The following is a 6,000-nucleotide window of genomic DNA, read 5'->3' as shown; positions in this document are numbered from 1 at the left end:
TGCGTAAGCGGGCGGGCGGAGGGAGCGTAAGGCTCCGCTGCGCTCATTGGGTTCCGTACGGCGCCTAAGGACTAGCGACGCTCCGAGAATAGCCCCGGAGAAAGGAGGGGGCGTAGTAACCGCCTCGCCCAGCCCGTCAAACTCGGCGGCCATCTTTGTCACGGGCAAAAACCACCGCGGCCGCCGTGTGGCTTTTCGCGCTCCTGAGGGTGCCCGGTTTCAAAATGGCCGGGGAGCGGTCTTTTTATTCTCTGTTACGGAGCGGGAGGAAATAACAGTCGCCTCCCGGGCAGGGAGGGGCGTGGGTAGGGACGTGAGGACCACGACGAGCCCCGCACCGGGCGGAGGGGCCGAGCCGGAAGCCGGCGCTGCGTGCTTGGGGAGGCGGGCGAGGAGCAAGCGTGTGAGGAGTGGGGCGGAGGTGGCGAGGGAGGAGGAGGCGGTGGCGGCAGGGCGGGGAGCGTAGCCGAGCCGCTAAGTCCGTCTGTCCGTCCGCCAGAGCGGGCGCGCGTAGGCGCTGTGCGGAAGGGCCGCGGCCCCTCGGCGGAATCGGCGTAGGGGGCGTTGGAGAATCGCCGCGGCGGCCGCCGGGTTGGCTGGCGGGAGGCGCGCGGGGAGGAGGGGGCGGCCCGCTCGGTGCTGCCGCCGCGGCTGAAGGAAGGAGGGCGGGCGGGAGGCAGGGCGCGCAGGCAGCCGGAGCCCAGCGTCAGCAGCGGCAGCGACACCACTGCCACCGCCGGCCAGCGCCATGGGTGAGTCTCCAGCCCGGGGCCGAGGCGCGGGAGGGCCGTGACAGTCTGAGGCGGGAGCCCCGCGGGGTCTGCGTGGTGGGTGGGCTGGGCAGGGCGGGAGGAGCGGGGTGGGCGGCGGGCACCGCCGAGACCCCCCACCCCGGCGGCGGGGACCGGGCGGCGCGGAGTAGCGGCCCCGCCGCGGGGCCCCCCGGTCGCTCTCGCCGCCTTCCTCCTCCTCCTCCTCAGATGCGGCTCCAGCCCCCCTCGCCGCCGCCTTCCCCCCCACCCCCCCGCAGTCACTTCCTGCCTCGCCGAAATTGTATAATGCCTGCGCGGAGCTGGGGAGCCAGGCGGCGAAAATGCCGGAGATGTTTCTTCTCCCTCGCTTTCTCCCCTTCCCCCCCTCCGCCCCATCCATTCCTCCCTCCTCCCCTTTTCTCCTTTTGCGCCCAAATTTGGGAGGGAGGAATTTGCTGCAGGAATTAAAGCAGCCTTCAAATATGCGGGAGAGGAGCGGGTGGGACTGAAATCACGGCGCCGGGGGGGGGGGGGGGGGAGAAGAGGAAGAGGAAGAAGGGGGCGCTTGTGCGCGGGTGGGTGGGTGGGTGGGTGCGCGTGTGTGTGGCAGCGGGAGAGGGCCGAAGGCATCGCGGCGTGCTTCGCCGGCCCGCCTCGGTAGCTTTTTGTTTTCTTATATTTTTTTAAGGGCTTTTTTGGAGGGCTTTACGCCGCCCGGGTCTGGGTTTCATTTGCCTCCCAGCCGGGGCCGGCAGCGGGGCCTCCGCCGGCCGGTTTTTAAAACGAACCGAAAAAAAAAAAAAAAGAAAAAAATTTATGAACAGCTCCCCTGGAAATCTGTATGAAGTGCTTCATGAGCAGTTTCTATGCGATCCCCTCGTTTAGCCAGCCAGTCCTGCAGAATAAATCGGAGGGGCGGTCTGGGGTTCGCGGAGGGTGACTGGGAAAAGGCACGATTACATACGGAAATCTTAACGGGCAACTTAAGGAAAAGCAGCTAAACTTATTTTAGCATGAAGTTGTTGGCTTCACGCTGGACCAATTATGCACAAATGTAATTCTGTGAGAGACAGCGTTCAAGAATATTCTGCGTGCAGTTTGTGTGCCGCCTCCTGCGGCTGGAAAAATCGGTGAGCAGGAGGCTGTCAAAGTACCCACTCACCGGATGGTTTGTCTTGCCCATAAGAATCTCGCTCTGACTGACGGTGGCTTTAGGTTATGTTAAGTGAAAGAAATGCTTCCATATGTAGAAATACTTATCATCTATATTAATATTGGGACCAGAAAGTGTCAGCTTGAGGGAACATGCAGGCTCAGCTACTTTGAAAGTTAGATGGCCCACTGCTGTATATCTTGGCTAAAAGGTAGACCATACCTTCTCATGCAAGTTTTTTTTTTTCTTGTAATAGGAGCTTTTCAGTGCTAAGTGATAACTTAATCTCTGACTAGAACTTTCACTGAGATATCAAACTAATATTACTGTAAAGTATTTCTCCTTTCTGATTATGTCTACATATATTTTAAAGTTCTTGACTGCAGAAACATTAGGAAACTGGGGAAGATGTATTTTTGTGTAGTGTTCAACATCTTTCACTTGATACCTGCTTCGTTTGTGGTGTTTCTGTCTTGTTTGCCCCATGAGGTTACTAGTTAGCGTCTTTGGTGACTTGTGAATGTAAAAGCATTATTTTGTCCTGGCTTCAGATGACTGCATTTTTGTTGTTGTTGTTGTTTTTTAAGCTGACATGTGAGTAATGAAACCAATAAATAGAAATTTTACTTAGGAGAGCAGGTTTCAAAAAGCCATTGCTTTAAGGGTCGGTTACTGCCTTGTCTGTGTTGAAACCTGAATTGAAATGCAAGGAGATCACCTGTTCTGTGCTTGCTACCGTAGAAAAAAGGATTGCTACTTAGTCATTCTGAAATTGAAGCAAACGCACCCAGAACTGTACATACCAGTCTGCGTGCTGATAATAACTCATAGCATTTCCTTCAGTTTACCCACAAGGACAAGCAACTAGTCTCAGTTTAAAATGGTGCTTCAGATGTACTCGTAGTGTGACAAACAAATGCATGTTTGTGTATACATGGATAAAAACTTGATTGTTTATCTTATGCAGAAATAAAGGATCAGATTTTTCGACATTGTAAGCTAAAATACAATAGATTTTGCTTTCTTTTTGCATAAAAATGTCTAAAGAGGCACAGTAGAACTCTTGTATTTTTTTTTCCTTGTAACTGGCTGGCAACTTAGTGGTAATTTCATTGCTCTCTTCCACGGGTCATGCTCATACTTCTTGGAGTTTAATTTCTTCAGCTGTAGTAGTTCAGTGCTGCAGTGGTGGTGTTTTTAATACTATCTTAAAATACACATTAAGACAACAAATAGTTATAAAATACAGTGGCTGCAGAGTCAAAACCTCATTTTAAGTTCAAAGTCAGTGAAGGAAAATCTGCCTTGGAGAAGGTGTAGGAGAGAGGTTTCTCCTCAGAACTCTACTGTGACATATATTTTTAGCTGTAATTTATTGCCAGACTATTCACTTAACCTGTCTAGACCAGAGATGCGTATGTATGAGCGACGTTCTGTTTTCTGTGAATTGGTGCTCTAGCTCCTGAAATAAGCCAGTTAATTGCAAATGTGCTCTCTGTAATTAGAATGGCATTTAGTCACCATTTAAGTAGTTTAGTTAAATCTTGTTTAAATTAGTAATTCAAATTTAGGGTAGTGTTAAACTGTAGGCGGACACTAACAATTCCCTAGGAGGGTTTGAATGTCTTGAACTGATGTTTATAGAATAGGTGTTTTACAGAGGTGGGGATGGCAGCATAGGTGAGGTAAAGACATTTCTCAACTGCGAGGGCCAGAAACTGGGTTCACAGAAACCAATGACTTCCTACTCACCTTGCCAGAGTGACTTTCACATATGTCAGGGGTGAGTCAAAATGGATTTTTTTTTTTTCCCAGCCCTTGTTTAGTGGTAGCATTGTGATAGCTCTGTAATGTCATCAGGTAGCTGGCTTCTATTTGTGGTGCGTGTTGTGTTTTTTTTTAATAGGAAAGAATCAAATCAATATTTACTTGCATAACTTGCAGTTTTGCCTTCTGCTTTAGTTTAATGCAGCTGCCCTGCAACCCAGGTATTTGCTGCATTGCATGAGCATGGCTGTGAAGCTGTCGTAAGTTATGACATTCTTTGTGTTACATTAAAAATCAAAAAGTAACCAGTAGGCTCATAAGCACTTCAGAAGACAATGTGTATCCACTTTCCTTTTGACAGAGTTTGAGCTAGAGGTATGTAAAGCACACACCTGACTAAACTTTGTTCTGATGAACATCCTGGACTTCCTTCCCACAAAAGCCACTTAACCTTACTTCTGCTTTTTGTGCATCAGTGCTGTTTCACGGTTCTAAATGTGCCTTACGGAAGCCCGCTAGTCACACACCAGCTTCAGTGTCTGTCCTGGTAGTGCTGCTGCATGGAGCGGTGCGCAGTCTGGTAGCTCTTCCTAAAGCCACTTAGGGGGAGTCTGTTCTTCAGTGGCTCTAGCCCTGTATCTTGTTTGCAAACAGCTCTTTGTGTGGCCGTTTTCATGCCAGATTTCTATCATTTAATGCAATGATAGGTCAAAATGCATTTGCAAGTAATTTTGAAAGCACTATTACAGAACAATAACACTATGGGTGTTACATTCAGAAGCACTTAAGCAACTAAAATAGAACTGAATGATTTCTTAGTAGCACAGAAAATTTAGAATTTTTTGTCAGCATTGAAAATCATGTCTCAAGGTATAGGGTTTTTCTTTTTTTAATTGCTTTTTTTCCTGTTTTATACTTAGGTTGTGTGCTTTTTATTTGCTTGGTTTTCTTTTTTGAACCTGAATAGTAAAGTTGTTAGGTCTTACAAGCAGGGGAAGGATTGATTAAAATATTAGGAGATTTTTCCCTTTGACCTACTGTAGCTTTAGGGGGATCAATATTATGGTACAGCATCTAGTTTTGGTGTCAGCATTTTCAAAAACAGCTTTTTAAATGCAAAGATTGCATCATACTTAGAAAAGATGTGAGACCTGAAGAAAGAAAAAAAATTTATTTAGGCTTGTCTTTCATTTGATGACAGAAAAGACCAAGGAGTGACAGTGGTCTTAGAGGCATGCTTCTGAAGGAGAGAATATCACATACTAAGCTTTTTTCCAGTGCTTTGGGGTAAAGAATGACAGGAACAATGACCAGGAGAGAAATGCAAACTAGATACATGAAGCATGCTCTTTTACTTTGTTGGTGAGTGTTGAGCTACGAAGTAGCAGTTTATCAAATTCCAATCAAAGTAGTCTTATTATATGTAGAAATCAGTCTATCATGCATTAATGTTATTACAAAGAGACCTTTCAGAAAGGCAGCCAAGGTCATTGATGGCAGAATTTCTGGAGTGACATTTGTCTGAAAAAGCATTGTAGGTCATTGCAGTTGAGGCTGAGAAAAATGTAAGATGGCATGAATGTTGGCACTGGTGCCAGTGGTTGTCACTGTATTATGGGCAGGCATATTAGAAGAAGAACGTATGAAATATTACCTCTTTTTAAATCTCGGACATTAAGCAACCATTCAGGTAATGATTCAAGTTGAACTTTAAATAAAATGAAACTTGACCTAGTGAGATGGTCAAAATTGCCAAGAATGCTTAAGTTAATGTCAACACAAAGCCTAAATCAAACTGTTTCTAGTGTTGGCTGGTTGGAGTGGTTTAACCTCATTTATGTGTAATTCTTCCACAGGTTGCAGGAAGTTTTCGTATGCCCAGCAGTATTTTCAAACAGTATCTTCTGCTTTCCTTTCTGTTCTCTCTTAAGCACCTGATTGTGTGATTTCATAGCTCACGCTGGTATAACTGGACCGCAACTGAAAAATACTGTCTTGATTGTGTGTTCCTCTCTTCTTTGTGTTACCTCTAGTGTTCACGTACTGACTGATATGATTAGATGAGCTTGCTGATGTAACTGAAAGTTAACCTTAGGGTAGGGTAGTTTTCAGCTGGATATGTGAGCTAATCTGGCTTGCTTCCTACCCGTACAGTTACCAGAACTGATACGAGGGAAGCGTAAGCTCACCCCCAATGGTGCAGTTGCCGGGTGAGTCTGTTGGCCAGCCACTTGAAAGGAGGTGATTCTGCTGCTCTCCCCACCCTTGCAATAGTGCCTCTCTGGCCCTGCAGTGAGTCAGTTCGTGGAGCTCAACTCATGGGAATTA

At 47.2% G+C, this 6,000-nt stretch overlaps 1 protein-coding gene across 4 annotated transcripts in view; it reads left to right on the top strand.

Moving 5' to 3' along the window:
- The first annotated feature begins 291 nt into the window (after positions 1–291).
- The window catches only part of SEPTIN7 (septin 7), a 79,505-nt gene continuing 73,796 nt past the window's right edge, over positions 292–6,000 (top strand). The window contains exon 1 of one of the 4 annotated variants that reach the window (XM_075083590.1): positions 292–410. The gene's annotated coding sequence lies outside the window, so the exon portion shown is untranslated. Of the gene's footprint in view, positions 753–6,000 lie in introns of all 4 variants that reach the window. The other 3 variants (XM_075083588.1, XM_075083589.1, XM_075083587.1) reach the window with 3 other exon arrangements.

This window comes from Phalacrocorax aristotelis, chromosome 2, assembly GCF_949628215.1.
Source record: "Phalacrocorax aristotelis chromosome 2, bGulAri2.1, whole genome shotgun sequence".
Taxonomy (NCBI): Eukaryota; Metazoa; Chordata; class Aves; order Suliformes; family Phalacrocoracidae; genus Phalacrocorax; species Phalacrocorax aristotelis.
The sequence above is the reverse complement of the archived record's forward strand: the minus strand, read 5'-3'. Positions and strand labels throughout refer to the sequence as shown.